The sequence below is a fragment of the Pyrus communis genome, chromosome 12, assembly GCF_041283825.1.
Source record: "Pyrus communis isolate YQ-2024b chromosome 12, ASM4128382v1, whole genome shotgun sequence".
In the NCBI taxonomy this organism is placed as follows: domain Eukaryota; kingdom Viridiplantae; phylum Streptophyta; class Magnoliopsida; order Rosales; family Rosaceae; genus Pyrus; species Pyrus communis.
In genome coordinates this window covers 10,132,253-10,148,271 of record NC_142576.1, presented here as the reverse complement: position 1 = coordinate 10,148,271, position 16,019 = coordinate 10,132,253, and positions in this window count along the sequence as shown.

Sequence of the window (16,019 nt, the reverse complement as noted above, 5' to 3'; positions counted from 1 at the left end):
TCCACAAGATCATTCAAGGTCACACCAAACTTCAGTACAGTTTCCTGGTTCTCAGCAACGGTTTTCTAATGGAGGACAGTCAAGGGGTAATAACACTTATCGCTCAAGCTTTAAAGGTAGAGGGTCGAATTACAGGAATACCAGTGAGTGGAATGGAAATGTTGAGTCGAGGACTACTTTACATCCAGAGTGTCAAATCTGTCAGAGAAGAGGGCATACTGCTCCGAATTGTTTTTATAGAACTGTACAGAGTACTTCACCACATTTCACTACTGAATGTCAGATTTGTGGAAAGAGGGGCCATAGTGCTCTGGAATGTTATCACAGGGGAAATTATTCCTATCAACCTTCTGGTCCTCCTGCTTCTCTTGGACCTACATTTCCTGGTCATTCCTCAATGCTCCCTCCATCACAGGGTCTTGTTCCACAGCCTCCGAATTTTGCTGCTCATTATTCCTATCAGGGGCATGCACCTTCTATGCAAGGGATGAATGGTTCACAGAACATACATGTATCTGATCTTCCATATCAAGTTCCATCTGCAGTGCAAGCAATGAATGTTCAGAGTTCACCATCATATTCCAATGCTGCAAATTGGATTGTGGATACAGGAGCCTCACACCACATGGCATCTGATCTTGCAAGCCTCCATCAAGTGTCTTCTTTTGAAGGTTCAGAGAACATTAAAATTGGCAATGGTCAAGGTTTGCCGGTTAAGAATACTGGTTCTGCAATTATTAAAACACCTTCTCATTCTATTATTATGAAAAATGTGTTGCATGTTCCATCTCTTGCTGTGAATCTAATATCTGTAAAGCAGCTGTGTAAAGATAACAGATGCTGGTTTATTTGTGATGACATGAATTTCTTTGTGCAGGACAAGGTGACAAGGGAGATCTTGTACAAAGGAAGGAGTAGCCCTCACGAGTTGTTCCAGATTCCTGTGTCTTCGTGGATAGTTCCAAAGGCTTTTATTGGACAGTTGATCAAGTCTTCTCTCTGGCATCAACGGTTAGGGCACCCTACAAATGAGGTCATGGCAGTTATGTTAGCTAAGTCTCAGATTCCAGTCTCTGTGGATAATAAGCATACTATGTGCACAGCTTGTATTCATGGGAAGATTACTCGAAAACCTTTTGATAATGAGTCATCTAGATGTATCTTACCTTTTGATAGAATCCATTCTGATGTTTGGGGACCCTCCTCGGTTAAGTCTATAGAAGGGTATAGATTCTATGTTGTATTTGTTGATGATTGTACGAGATACATGTGGATTTTTCCCTTATATAATAAATCAGAGGTGTTTTTGATATTTGTCAAGTTTTATAAGTATATTGAGGTTCAATTTGGAGTTCAAATAAATTCCTTCCAATCTGATGGAGGTGGTGAGTTTGTTAGTCATTTGTTTAAAGAATTTATGCAGTCTAAAGGCATGATTCATAGAATTTCCTGTCCATACACTCCCCAACAAAATGGCTTGGTTGAAAGGAGGCATAGACATGTAGTTGAAACAGCAATAACTTTGATGAATGCTGCAGGGTTGTCACAGGAGTTTTGGTATCTGTCTTGTGCACATGCTGTGTACTTAATAAACAGAATGGCTTCTAAGTCATTACAAATGAATTCACCATATTTTGGGTTGTATGCTAGGCATCCATCAGTAAAGGATTTGAAAATATATGGTTCAGCTGTGTTTCCATACTTGAGACATTATAATGACAGTAAACTTCAACCTAGATCTGTCATGTGTATTTTCTTAGGATATGCTTCAGGTTACAAAGGGGCTATCTGTTACAATTTGCAGACACAGAAGTTGGTTTTATCTAGGCATGTTATACATGATGAGTCTGTGTTTCCTGCAAAATGTAAACCATCTGAGATGTTAAGTAGTCACTCTGTTCCAAGCTTGGTCACCTCTACTCCAATTCTGGTTCCCTTTAGAGCTTCAAGTGATCCTGACAGTATGTCTCCAGAACCAGTTCAGTTACAAAGGCAGGCCTCTGGAACACAGGAATCTGGGCAGGGATCTGGAACACAGGAATCTGGGCAGGGATCTGGCACACAGGACTCTGGCTCTTTAAGCTCATCTCCTGTACAAGATCTCCAGCAACCTTTGTCACCTGTCCTAAGTCCAGCACATCCTCAGGTATCACTTCCTATCTCTGTGAGTGATTGGGATTCCATCCCTACTAATACAACTAACACACATTCTATGACAACAAGACTTCAAACTGGGGCTATTCAGAGAAGAGATTATACTGCTTTTTGTGCTAGCTTCCCTGAGTTGCAGTCATTGGGAGTTGGTCATGGATCTCTGTGTTATGATGGATTCTCGTTTCTGGCTGAGAGTGTTGAGTGTGAGGAACCAAAGACTTTTAAAATTGCAGCTACGAATTCTAATTGGCAGCATGCTATGCAAGATGAGTTTGATGCTCTTAAAGGGCAAGGGACTTGGGTTCTTGTACCTCATCCTCCCAACAGAACTGTTATTGGGAGCAAATGGGTGTACAAATTGAAACGAAACCCTGATGGCAGTGTATCTCGATACAAGGCACGTTTGGTGGCTCAAGGTTATACTTAGGAACATGGACTGGATTATTCTGAGACATTTAGTCCAGTGGTGCGACATACTACAGTGCGTTTAATTCTTGCACTTGCTACCAGTCACAAATGGGAACTTCGCCAACTTGACATCAAAAATGCATTTATGCATGGTGAGTTGCAGGAAGAAATATACATGCAGCAACCGCTGGGGTTTGTTGATTCCAGAGTGCCTAACCATGTCTGCAAACTTGTTAAATCCTTGTATGGCCTTAAACAGGCTCCGCGAGCATGGAATGCTAAGTTCACAGGAGTATTACCTTCGATGGGGTTCAATGTTTCACAGTGTGACACAAGTCTTTTTGTTAAGACAGATGGTGAGGATATTATTGTGTTACTTCTGTATGTAGATGATATAATACTTACAGGTTCGAATGTTACCAAAGTTCAGGATGTGATTACTGCTCTAAGTGAAATATTTGATTTAAAGGACATGGGAAGGCTCACATATTTCTTAGGGCTGCATATTCAGTATAAAGACAATGGAGACATGTTTCTTAGTCAGACTAAATATGCCCAAGAGCTTATCAAAAGAGCAGGGATGGAGAATTGTAGGCCTGCACCCACACCTTCCAAGCCTCATACTCAGTTACTTCTATCTGCAGGGCATCATTTGTCTGATCCAAGTCTCTATCGCAGTATTGTTGGAGCACTTCAGTATTTGACCTTCACCAGGCCTGATATTGCTCATTCTGTCAATGTTGTGTGTCAATATATGACAGCTCCAACTGATGCACACATGTTCCTTGTCAAACGGATACTCAGATATCTTCAAGGGACTCTACTGTGTGGACTTACTTATCGCTCAGCTCCTGATATTCACAATTCTGCCTACTCTGATGCTGATTGGGGTTCTGATATTAACACCAGGAGGTCAGTTACAGGTTATGTTGTTTTCCTTGGTTCAAATCCTGTTTCTTGGCAGTCCAAGAAACAATCTTCTGTGTCTCGCAGCTCCACAGAAGCGGAGTATAAAGCTCTAGCTAATTGTGCAGCTGATGTGTGTTGGATACGGTCCCTTATGAAAGATCTCCATCAGTTTTTACCTGCTTCTCCTGATTTACATTGTGATAGTATTTCAGCCTTATCTCTTAGCACCAACCCTGTCTTCCATTCCAGGATTAAACATCTTGATATTGATTACCATTTTGTTCGTGAACGGGTGCAGAAGAAGGATATCGTGGTGCACTATATCTCTACAGACAATCAAGTTGCAGATGTTCTTACTAAGGGACTTCACAGTCCTGTGTTTGTTAAGCACTGCATCAATCTCAGCCTTGGGGTTCCTGGCTGCGATTGAGGGGGGATAATAACGGATGTACAAGTGTTAAGTGTTGATTGGTTAGGATATAATGTAGAGGAGTGCCACATAGGCAAATCAGTTAGAGGAGTGTTATAAAAGCTACTGTAAAAACGATTACTCTTCGGTTGTTCAATAGAAGTGTTTTCTACATTTTCCGCTGCTATCTTCTTTCTCTCTCTAGCAATATTTCTTTCTTTCTTTCTCAAACTTCTTGGGTGTTATCACCGTCTACATCTCACTACCACAGCCTGCTCACAATTTGACAAACTGCACCGCCGTGCCTGACATACCGGCATCAAACTCACCACCACACCCACCATTTGTTGCCACACATCTGTTGCTGTTGCGCTTGTTTTGCGTGATTTGAAGGGGCCTTCGGACTAGGAGGAAGGAAAGAAAGAGGGGGGAAAATGATAAAAATAGGGATTGAATGTAAATGTACCAACCGGGGAGACTGGCCCATCGCTTAGCGAGTAGGCTCGATTTAGCTTAATGAAATGGAGATTTTTCCAACAATAGGTACACAGTAGCTAAACCTTGGGAAGAGGCACAATGTCAATTGCACTGGCACTGACATTGTAACCTTACACGAGCATTGAAATCTTGCACTGGCACCGATGAAATTTTGTATTTGGATTGGCATCGGAAGTTAGCACAATAAAGCTAGCATTCGCATCTACTTGTTGGCAAACTCTTATTTTATTCTTTGGGTTTGTGCGTAATCCATCTAAATTAGAGTGTCTTAGGTTTTGTTATATAAATATAGTCTATAATTTAGTATGAGAAGCAAGTTAGTCATAATGTAGTCCATTCGAGTTGTGTAGCCATCTCAACAAAGTTGTAGAGTTTCCGTTTAATAAAATAGTACTCACAGTTTATCCTTCGTTTGTCTGTAGTGCTATGATTTTCAACTAATATTAATCTTCAACCTGATTATTGTGGGGACTTTTAAATTCACAGCTTATGAGCTCAATTTTCTCGTTTCTTTCTATTCGCGTGAAAACAAACATTGTTGGTTTGCCGAGTAGTTTTCTTTCTCAGTTGGTATAGGCTTCACACTTTGTCCTTTGAACAGGCTTAATGAGTCCTTTAGTTCGTAGATTATCAGGTGCGTCACAGCTGACTTTTGCCAACAGAAAGATATGTTATATTTAAGTAGAATATAATGTATTTATAATCAATATTTGCGCACAAGTAATAAAACTTCTTTTACAAAGGATTGTGGCAGTGTTTACCTCGAGTTAGTTTCTTTTTAACGCCTTACATGTTAGGGACTTCAACTGTTTCTCGATATTAAACAAGAAATTAGACGGAGTTACACATAACTGGTTATTTCAAGCGCATCATTTTAGTCATTCACTACAGAAAGTAAAGACAGTAAGTAACTGAAATTGATATTAATTTAATATTTCTGAATATCACAAAACAAACAAAGCATATACATATATGAACTTAGAACAATCGTTTAGACTCTTATCTGAGTGGATGTGGGACAATTGGATTGGGTTAAAGATGCTTCCTTGTAAAGGGTTACAACTAAGGTGACTAATTGTCTTAAGGTTGGTAAATTCATACTACGCAAGAAAGATGGTAGCAAAGCAAATTCTAAATAATCTTAAGAGTCTAAAGGAAGGTTTCCTAAAGTTCCAAGGTCTTGGTTTCGAGTGGTCTTTTGGTAAGGCAAAAGGAATGAAACGGGTAGAAAGCAGAGAGCTTTTGGTTTGAAAGTTTTGTTAACTGATTTGAGTGTCCTTTACTACGAGTCTTTCACTTGTATTATAGACCCTTCACCTTTCACATCTTAAATCAATGCTTCCTATGTTTTCATTTGAAGCCGATCTAGGATTACTTTCATTTAAGTAATATACCAATAGGAAAGTAATCCAAAATATTTGGGTGGTGAATGAAGAGTAGCATAACCAAAACGGTAATTTTGCCTAAATCCATGATGACCTTCCATGAAGAAAAAAAAAAAAAAAAAAATTTAATGAAAAGAGTTTGGAAATTTTAAGTTTTAACGATGAGAACAAAATAAAGGGCAAAGTGAATAGTATTATGATTAACTTTTTAGTATAAAAATATGATTTTTCATTAAAGTGAATAATACCAGAAATTTTTCGTTAAAGTTCCAAAAAAATAAAAAAACAACCAAAGTATTGTGCATAATGCTCTCTGCAGTCGAGAAAGAAAACTTAAATTTTGATACCTTTGACAAATCAAAAACAATCTGAGCATGTACGATTTATGTATAGTAAATTAAAGGCCCAAGTTTTATTTCCTTATGAGTCACCTTATTAGACTAAACGAAGGCCCAATAATATATTTTATTGTAAACGCTTCCACAGCGAAATTCTCATCTTACGAGACTAATGATATATACATTTAAGAAATGTAAATGAATAAACAAAATTATCTCTACGCCTTCATGTCTATGAATCTTAGAAGCTACATGATCAGATCTGCCATGATCCCATTTCTTCCATTATCTATTTAATAATTAGTTTGGAGTCTTTGAACGGCAGTTTGTGACTTATTAACTCATTTGTTCTCTCTCTCTCTCTCTCTCTCTCTCTCTCTCTCTCTCTCTCTCTCTCTCTCTCTCTCCCCGTATGCACAGTATTTCATTAATTTATTTTCTTATAAAAAAAAAATGACTAGTTGGTGGTTTTGCCATCACAATTCATTTTTTTGAGGGGTCGAGATGACTTACAGAAACATTTTAGCCTTTCACAGGGCACCATCATGTGATTCAACAACGACAGAAATCACACTCAAGACAGACCGTGTAATATATATTTTGGGGTTGGATTTACAACTTGGAAAGGGATTTTATTATGAAACATTGTTGCATATAGACTTCCTATGTATCTCCATTCAATAATGTTTAGGACTAGACATTTTAGAGTTATTAAGAAATTCAAATCAAACTCAACATTTACTCTTGCACTCAAGGTCCAACGTTCATTTTCTCCTTCCCACACCATTGCTTGTATAAAAGATAAAATTAAGATTACCCAAGCCAACCCTTATTGCATAATTAGAATATTTTAAGTATCAACAAATACTATAGCACAATTGTATTTCTATTTAGTTGAAGTCAGAAGTCTCATATTCAACTCACAAAATGTGGCAAAGTAGAATATCATTATATACATAAAAGAAAAAAAAAAAAAAAAAAGAATCTCCATCAATACTTTTATATCCCTTCAATTTTTATTATAAGCTTTATACTGAGAACTTATTCCTACAATGGTATGAACTTTCTCCCTCTTTTACCTAAAAGGCAAAAGGATAAACCTGATAAACCTAGTTCTAATGGCAGAGCTAGAAAATTTTCATCAGGTGGGCTAGCTTAAAGATTTATATATTTATAAATAGAGAAACTTGATACTATATTTTTTACAGTATTAGCTAGCTTAAGAAAATTTTCACAAGGTGAGCCAAGAACTTTTATTATTCAAACAAATTCAAACTTGTACGTGTACACGAAGCGATGAGAAAAATGATGTGAGAAAAAGAGATGGTTTGTAAATTGTATTATATAATTAAACCAAGAGAATTTGAATCAGTGACTAAATATATGGTGAGCTACATTCGAAAATCTATAAAAATTACATGTAAAATTTTATTTTCTACCAAAAGCTATATTGGCTACAACCCAGGGTAGCCCTTAATGTGGCTTTGCTAGTGCCTAATTCTTGAACACATGGCACCTGCCATGTAACATCCCACATCGCCTAGGAGAGTGGATCCTGTAAGCCTTATATGTATATTCTCATCTCTACCTAGCACGAGGTCTTTTGGGAGCTCATTGGCTTCGGGTGCCATCGGAACTCCGAAGTTAAGTGAGTTCGCACGAGAGTAATCTCAGGATGGGTGACCCATTGAGAAGTTCTTGTGTGAGTTCTCAGAAACAAAACTGTGAGGGCGTGGTTGAGGCCCAACGGACAATATCGTGCTACGGTAAAGTCGAGCTCGAGATATGGTGGGGGCTCAGACTGGGATGTGACATGCCACGATAGCAACACAACTGGTTTTGGAGTCCAAGATTGATTTGCAAAACCTAATTGCTTTATTTTTTTTTCTTTTTTTCTCCTTGTAACTGAATTTAGTTTTCCGTTTCAGTGTATGGCTTTGTATTGAAATCCTTAATTTGTAAATCATTATTTAGAGTTGAGATTACACACCTCAATATATAATACTTTTCTTGTTTTTTGCTTCTTTGTAATTCAACACATTTGCGTTGCGAAATCTCCTTTGACTCGTCGCCCGTGAAGGTAAAACATGAATCACGTAAATTCCTTATCCTATTTGATTACATAATTTTATATTTTATTCATGGCATCAATATAGTTTTTAAGGTCAACAGAGTCCATATATAATTATAGCTTTGTAGAAAAATAATAAGCTGGTATTATTCACAAAATTTAATTATTTGATATTATATATATATATATATATATATATATATATATATCAATTTCATATTATATTATTTGCTTTGAGTGGATCTTTCATGCGTGAGGCAAATTTGTGATAACATCAAAGAAAGTGGCTCGGTGGAGAGAGGAATTAATTCTAGGGTTTCTATTTTGATCCAATCCTCCTAATAATTAGCACATCCCACAACTCCAATATAAAAGCCAACCATAGAAAAAGGAAAAAAAAAAAAAGGAAGACCCACTATTTTAGAAATGTAGTAGAAGCTTCCCTCAAAGAACCGATCAAAGAAAAAAAAAAAAAAAATTCCCTCCAATTTATACTTTCCTTCTCTCATGAGAAACTTTCTCTCTATTTGGGAGTCTCGTCTCAAAGGTTGTGAGTGTATCCAATTTTGATAAATTCCGAAGCTACCGACCCTAGCTATGGTTGGGGTTGCTGGCAGTTCCTTCCTCCTGCCCTTTGTCTCCTCTTTTCTTCCCTGATGCTGCCTTTTCTCCCCGCTCCCCACCCCAATTTGGATTGTCCCTCACACCACAACAATATCCGTCATCTTCGACCATCTCTACTTTGATCTGCAATCACTATTTATCGCGATTTGTTGCGGTTCGTAGAGAGAGTGTGTAGAGCTCCGGTGTTCCCACCGGCTAGGGTTTTCATAACACCACCATTTTCTCTCTAGTTGTTGCCTTTGTCGACAGCGTTGCTTGTGTACTGCCACGGGCTTCTTCCACTTAGTGACTGGTTTTTTCCTTTGTGGCTGTGTTCGATAAGTTGCTTGCGGCTAATTGATGCGATTGGTGAGGCGTTCGTCCGTTGGAGGCGTGGGATCTTGCAGATCTTGTTGGTGCACTGTAGCAAAGGCGATGGATGTAGACATCTACGGTTTTTTTTGCTAGTTTCTGGTTTGGGCCTGAATTCTTATTTGGGCTCCTTTTTGTTTAATTCTGCTAGTCCAATTTTGCCTGTACTTGTTTGTCTTTAGACCTTTGCTTCACCATATTTTTTACATTTATTTGTGGATTTTAACTATCCTCTCCGAAAACTATCCTATACCAGATGTCATTTTAATCAATCTATGCATACCTTGTCAAACAGAGTTCGTCAATCTGAACTATTGATTAAGTACAGTACTCCGGAATGTCAAAATTATCTTAACTATTACGTACTTATGTACGTAGAAATTTATATAAAACGAGGAACCATAACTTAGTGTGTTAAGTTGACAATGTTGTGTATTTTGACTGGTTGACATAGGTAAAAGTGAGCTCCGACTTCACTATTACTCCAATAGTTGCTAAAAGCTGAAGAAATCATCAAGCAAGAGGTCAGTAATCCATTTTATAAACATGGAAATATCAATTTCTTGGTTAAGAAATCTCTTTCACGATAGCATCGTTCAGGTATGAGTTGTCTGCCTTTGACTTTTGAGTATTAGTTAATTAAGTTAGAGACATCAAATTCATAATTTTCATTAGTTAATTAACATTAATTAATTTGTGGCATGCAGGGATGTGATGCGTCTCCATTGTTAGAGAGTGTGAATGGAATAAAGTCGGAGAAGGCATCGGGGAGGAGCTTCGGGATGAGAAATTTCAAGTACGTGAACACAACAAAAAAAAGGCCCTTGAGAACGAATGCCCTTCCACACATTTTCTTGTGCTGATGTTTTTGCTCTTTCGGCAAGAGATGGCTGTCATGTACATATTGTAGTGAGTCAAGTGATCAAAGATTCATGGTCACCCGCCTTTTGGATTTGATATCGGATTAGAGAATAAATAGATACACTTTTAAAGCTTTAACCTCAAACTTTGATCTGAAATCCAAAAAAGAGTAATAATCATGCATTTTTTTATCACATGGTGTTCGAGAAAACTTCAATATTACTTTCCGTTTAATTTTCCTCATCTATTTCCACTCTTTAAATCTCTTTACGATCTTTGCAATAAAAAAAGGTATGTTAATAAATTAAATTATCGTTTCAGTTGACTTTCTTCGTGTTTGATTAATTAGTTTTTCGTTGACAGGTTAGGCTCCTTGTCTCGTTGAGATTCATTACTTAAGAAGATTTAGTTGCAGTTAGAAGGGCCACGCATTGAGACGAAGACGGGAAGGAAGGACAGTGAGGAGATCTATGCAAGTGTGTTGGAAGAGTTTATTCCTAATCACAATGATTCAATAACTTTAGTGCTCTCTCGCTTTCAGTCCATCGGCATCCATGCTGAAGGAACAGAGGAAATTTTGGTTAAATTTCCACTATCTTTGACATCAACTCTTGAATATCATTCACTAAAGAAAAAAAGGGAGAATATCAAGTATTTGAATATTTATCTTCTAATTGTATAATAATTCACCCAAGAAATTAAAAAACACAAAATTCACTATAAATCTGATTCTAATAGCTTAATGGGTCAGCTAATTTTCGATGTCATTATATAAGACAGACTAGACCTCCATATATCAACCAAAGAATAGATTAGTGTTGTAAAATCGACGGTATGTGTGCAGTGAAATATCAAGTAAATGAGACACAATATTTACGAGGTTCGGTAAGTGTGCCTATGTCCTCAGGGCAGCAGTAGTACTTTCTTTCATTACGTGAAATAATAGGAGTACAAAGATAACTATTACTATTTTCTCTCTTCTCTATAGCCTAGCTCACCGGTATTTTATTATGTATCTCTCTTTTTTCCCTTCTTCCTCTCCTCTCTCTTCTTTTCTTTTACACATCTTTCCTTCCTTCGTATGTTCTCGTTTTATAGGAAAACGGTTACTGTAGCAGCAATATTTGCTTTACAAACTTTCTTCATATGAACGATAACCTATCTGATTTTTCTTTGGATGAATAGTAACAAACTATTCATGTGGGCCATCCACATATTACATTACAACACTCCCCCTTGGATGGTCATATGTCAATTTTGGTTGCCTTGTTTAAAACTTGATCTGTTTTGGATAATCCCCCTGATGAGTATCTCCCCCTGATTTTGAATTCTTCAATCTAGCTGAATTCTAAGTTGATGCAATCTGATACCATTCATGATAGTTGGAGTGTTTGCATCTGAAGGTGGTTCATATGCGCTCCAAATTTTAATGGCACAGGTTTTAACCAAACTCATGAATTTCTGAGAGATATGAAGATGTGGCAATGAATGTTGCTTCCTTGATCGTTGTAGGATCGATCTATTTCCATGTAAATACAAATCCTTTTTTAGAACGATTTGTATGCAGGCTAGAGAGGTATTCAAATTTTGCTTGCCCAATAAGACCATAGCTATTAATGAGTTCTTTGGAATAGAACAAGCAACTGTCTATAATTTCCTGGAGTTATCAGAAGGTAAACTTTACTTCATTCTAATACCATATGTTGGTATTATGCTTCACAGGAAATGTAACATCAGACTTAGTGTATTATACTAAATACAGTAAGACATATACCTCACAAGATATGGTACTCTTGGACCAAATATCAATTCATCATTTCCCTCACAAGGATGAATGATTTTTCTTAATGTCTAAATATTAATTAACCACTTGAGTGTTCAACTTATGATCTTCGATCCATATGGTTCTTTAATACCGTAAACATCATGGATAAGACTTGTGTTGACATATTGTTCGATCTGCAGCTCAAGACAATATTCATTTCAACACTTTATATTCTTTCTAGACTCTTTAGGAGTCCCATTCTAATATTATCAGCTTTTGCAAGAGATTTAGTATGTTGCAACAACATCATAAATATGTTACTTACTAAAGCAATTTATACCATTCATTGGTATTGAGTACATAATTTATACTTTACCTTTCTAGGGTTTCCATCAAGCAGTCTGAATCATTCAGGAATTTTCTACACTTCATAACACATTCTCCTTTGGAATTTATACAGAGCAACTTGCTTCCATGTATACTTGAGGGATTTACTTGTGGAGATATGCTTCGGGCATATATATAATTCTCCATTTAAAAGAACAAGCTTTACAATGAAAAATCATGTTTCCAAGAGTATTACAATTTCAAGTTTCAACTGGAAACCTTCTGTCATATCATGTGAGTGTATTTTATTGTATTACAAATTCCCATATGTAACCTTTTGGGTTTAACATCATTTGGCAGTTTGTACTATAGGTCAATTTTTTTTCTCACGTTCTTAATAAATTGTAATGGGATTGCCTTTCTCCATTTTGGCCAATAATTTTGTTTTTATGTCGACGAACAAAAGAACGTGGCTCAATATCAACACAGCTCATTGACGAATTTAGTAGCTAATGTAAAACCAAAATTAACATTGGTAATCATCAATTCATGATCCTATAATTCTTATGTGCATGCACATGCATATTGATAAGTATTTCATTACTTTGGATATCCTTGCCTCTTCAAGGGGTTTACATTGTCTCTTCTAGGATAGTCATCTCTTATTAGATGAATTGTTTGAGCAATTGGATCATAACCTCCTCTAGAGCGTTATATAGCTTGGATTTTTAATCTCCACTTTTGGGGAGTTGAATTATTGGAACTCACACATCGATTATGCTTCAGGCATGAGATATATTAAAATTGTAGTGTCTATGGATTATCCCTTTTGGAACTTGAATCCATGTGGTGACTGTTATGCTTCGGGCATGCAATAGTTCAGTAATGCCAAGTCTATGGATTGTCTGACTGAGACTTTCAATCTGTTTGGCATCTCTATAACTTGTAATCAATTAGTAATTTTCTTTACTTTTTTATTCCTCATGTGAATGATATAAATTGGTAGAGTTTGATGTGGCTATGAGTAGGATTCCCATTACTGAACTTTGGTCTTCTAATCACTCAGTCAGCCACTAATTTTCTCCCTTTGGACTTCCATGGACTCATCGTTGATCATTCTGCTTCAGTCTGTTGCCCAATAGAGGTGGTGTGCAATCTTTGCCCTTGGATGGTCCATTATTTCTTGGTGACTCATCCATACTTGGCAGCTTCAGTGTAAAGAGCCAACAACGTACCAATTATTTTGCAGTGTTGATGACTTGAAACCCTGCTCCAAAAACAGTTGAAGATGACTACTTGAGAGCAATGCAAGGTAAGCAACCAGGCAAAGGTTCCAGGCAAAGGTTCCTGACTGGAAGTTTGATTTCAAGTTTCGACTGATTTCTTTCTTTATCCTTGTCTTGTAGGCAAAAGCAAGGGCAAAGGAAAAGACAGGGAAAGAATGATATGAGATACTCTTGCTCTTGACCCTGATGATATGGGATACTTTTACTCTTGAAGGAAAAAGTATAAGATTTTGATGCTGGTGTAAACCTTTTCGATCGAAAAGGGTTTCTTGATGAGGAAATGAGTTTGGCATTTTGAGGGACTTGGTTGAAGAGGTATTCTTAGAGAGAATGATAACTGAATATGTTGAGAGATTTTGTTGCAGATGCATTCTCAGCAAGGAAGACGAGTTAGGCATTTTGGAGGTGTGCCTTGCCATGGAAGACGAAGATCAACATATATAGGATTTCCTAATAGCAGGTAGTGGTGCAAATGTGGCCTTGTCACCCACGCTTGTCGGTAATAATGGTGTAGTTAGAATAGTGAACTTTACGCATTTTCACTTTGCCAAAGATATTTTAACAGAGTTATCCTTAATATCCAGAAAACTCAGATTGCGTCTAAGAAAATGTTGACGAACTTTATGCAGAAAAATTTGGCTTTTGAAATTCAGGGAGCAGTGTCTTGATTTTTTGAACAAGTGGCTCTGTTGCTTCTTCTTTTATAGAGGTATTAATTGTATCCAAAATGCACGCTTTGAAGATTGCTCGTCTATAAAAATTATCTTTGTTGTATTTCTGACATTTCACTCTATCCAACCTTTTTCTTTCATCATTTTTAAAAGTGGCTTGTCTATCCAACCTTTGTTTAGATTTGAGTCTCAAAGGAGATACACACGAGCTGTGTCAAGATAATATCCCATCATTTTTTTCTCCTAATGGTCCTTTTACAGTTAGAGACTCTGTGATGAGGGATGATACAACGGCTACAGTAGTAGCTAGGAACCTCCTCACTCCCAGAGATAATAGAATACTTTTAAATAGGTCTGATGAATTGGATATTCAAGACTCTTTGGCTTTCAGTGTTTAGTGTGTGGGTTCTGTATCCAACATGAGCCAACGCCTACTTGCTCGAACTCGCCAAGTCAAAGCACTAATGGCTGAGGTGGCAAGTCTTAGACAAGAAATTAGAGGGCTCAAGCACGAGAGTAAAGAGTTGCACAAACTTGCGCAAATATTTACTCGACGAGCATGAAAAGAAAGTTCGACCAGCTGCTAGAATCCGAAAGTCAGATTCAAAGTGATCACCAAAGATTCATGGCTAGATTCCGAGGGCAACTGGTGCCTTCCCTTCCTGGTGTTTTGCAAGTGTTAGGCCGTCACATGGCCAATCTCCAATGCTTCATCCTTCTGGGATACTGCTAAGTACTAAGACTTCACATGAGCAACCTTTGTGAAGGCCCCTTTATTTGTTTCTCTTTGTAGTTGTAACTCATGTGTATGTATAAAAAAAATTTCTCCCATTTAATTTTATACATGTCTAAAAGCTTCTACTTTAGCTTGTTATATATGGTAACCCATGGAAACTTCTAGTTTCATGAACATGATTCAATGAACATTTAAGTATAGATGTTTTCTAATATCATATGCTTCCACATGAATTCTCGGGCATTATGAATTCATGAAAGTATCTCTTGTGTAAGATGTCGATGGTCACAAAATCAAGTTTTGCTAAGTTCACCATTTTCCAATTCCCAAAAGGAAGAAATTCAGGTATGATAGAAATGTGATAATTAACTCATACCACATATAACATATGTCTACACAAAATGTTAGAACTTCAAGTTCTTAACATTATTTATATTTTGAACTTCAAGTCAAAACATTATTCGTGTGTAATTTGTACATGGATTAAGGAACTTATGGTCCTCATTTACATGAATCAAGGAACTTCTGGCCCTCATTTAATAGTTTGTGAACTGAGGCACTTAGGGCCGTCATTTTAATTTAGTTGAGGAAATGTTGTTCTCTCGGTTGATTAAAAAACTTCATGTTTTGATTTTGATCAAGGAATTTCTGGTCCGATCTTTTTAGATGATGAGGATCAAGAAACTTTAGGTCTAATCTGATCAAGGAACTTCGGGTCCTTGTTATACTCATCATAACAAAATGTAGCACAATAAGTAAATTAAAGTAATAGGTGGTAATTCCAGCCATGATAAATAAATTGCTTTTAAGTAAATAAAGCTTGTGACAAGGGCTTTGAACCATCACCATTCACATAAATGTCACAACTTAAAGCAAAGGGTAATAATTCCACACACTGTAAATCAATAAAACTTGTAATAGGGCTTTAAACCAGCAATATTCACATAAATATGCCATAACAAAAGAGGCAATGATTAAGTATCCATCCCTTTTTTTTCTTTTTTTTTTTTTCTTTTTCTTTGTCTGCCACTTTCTTTTATTTCGTCCTTTTTATTTTATTTTCATTTCATAGTTCTAAGTCCTTTTAGTTACCCAGAAAGTAATAGTAACAATAAGTCCCAATTGATGTTCCTCATCTCGTGAGTTTCGAAAAAATCGAAACGGTTCCCATAGGTTTTGGAGTTAGGAGTAGTATCTGCAACTTATGAGAAAATCAAACCTTTAGA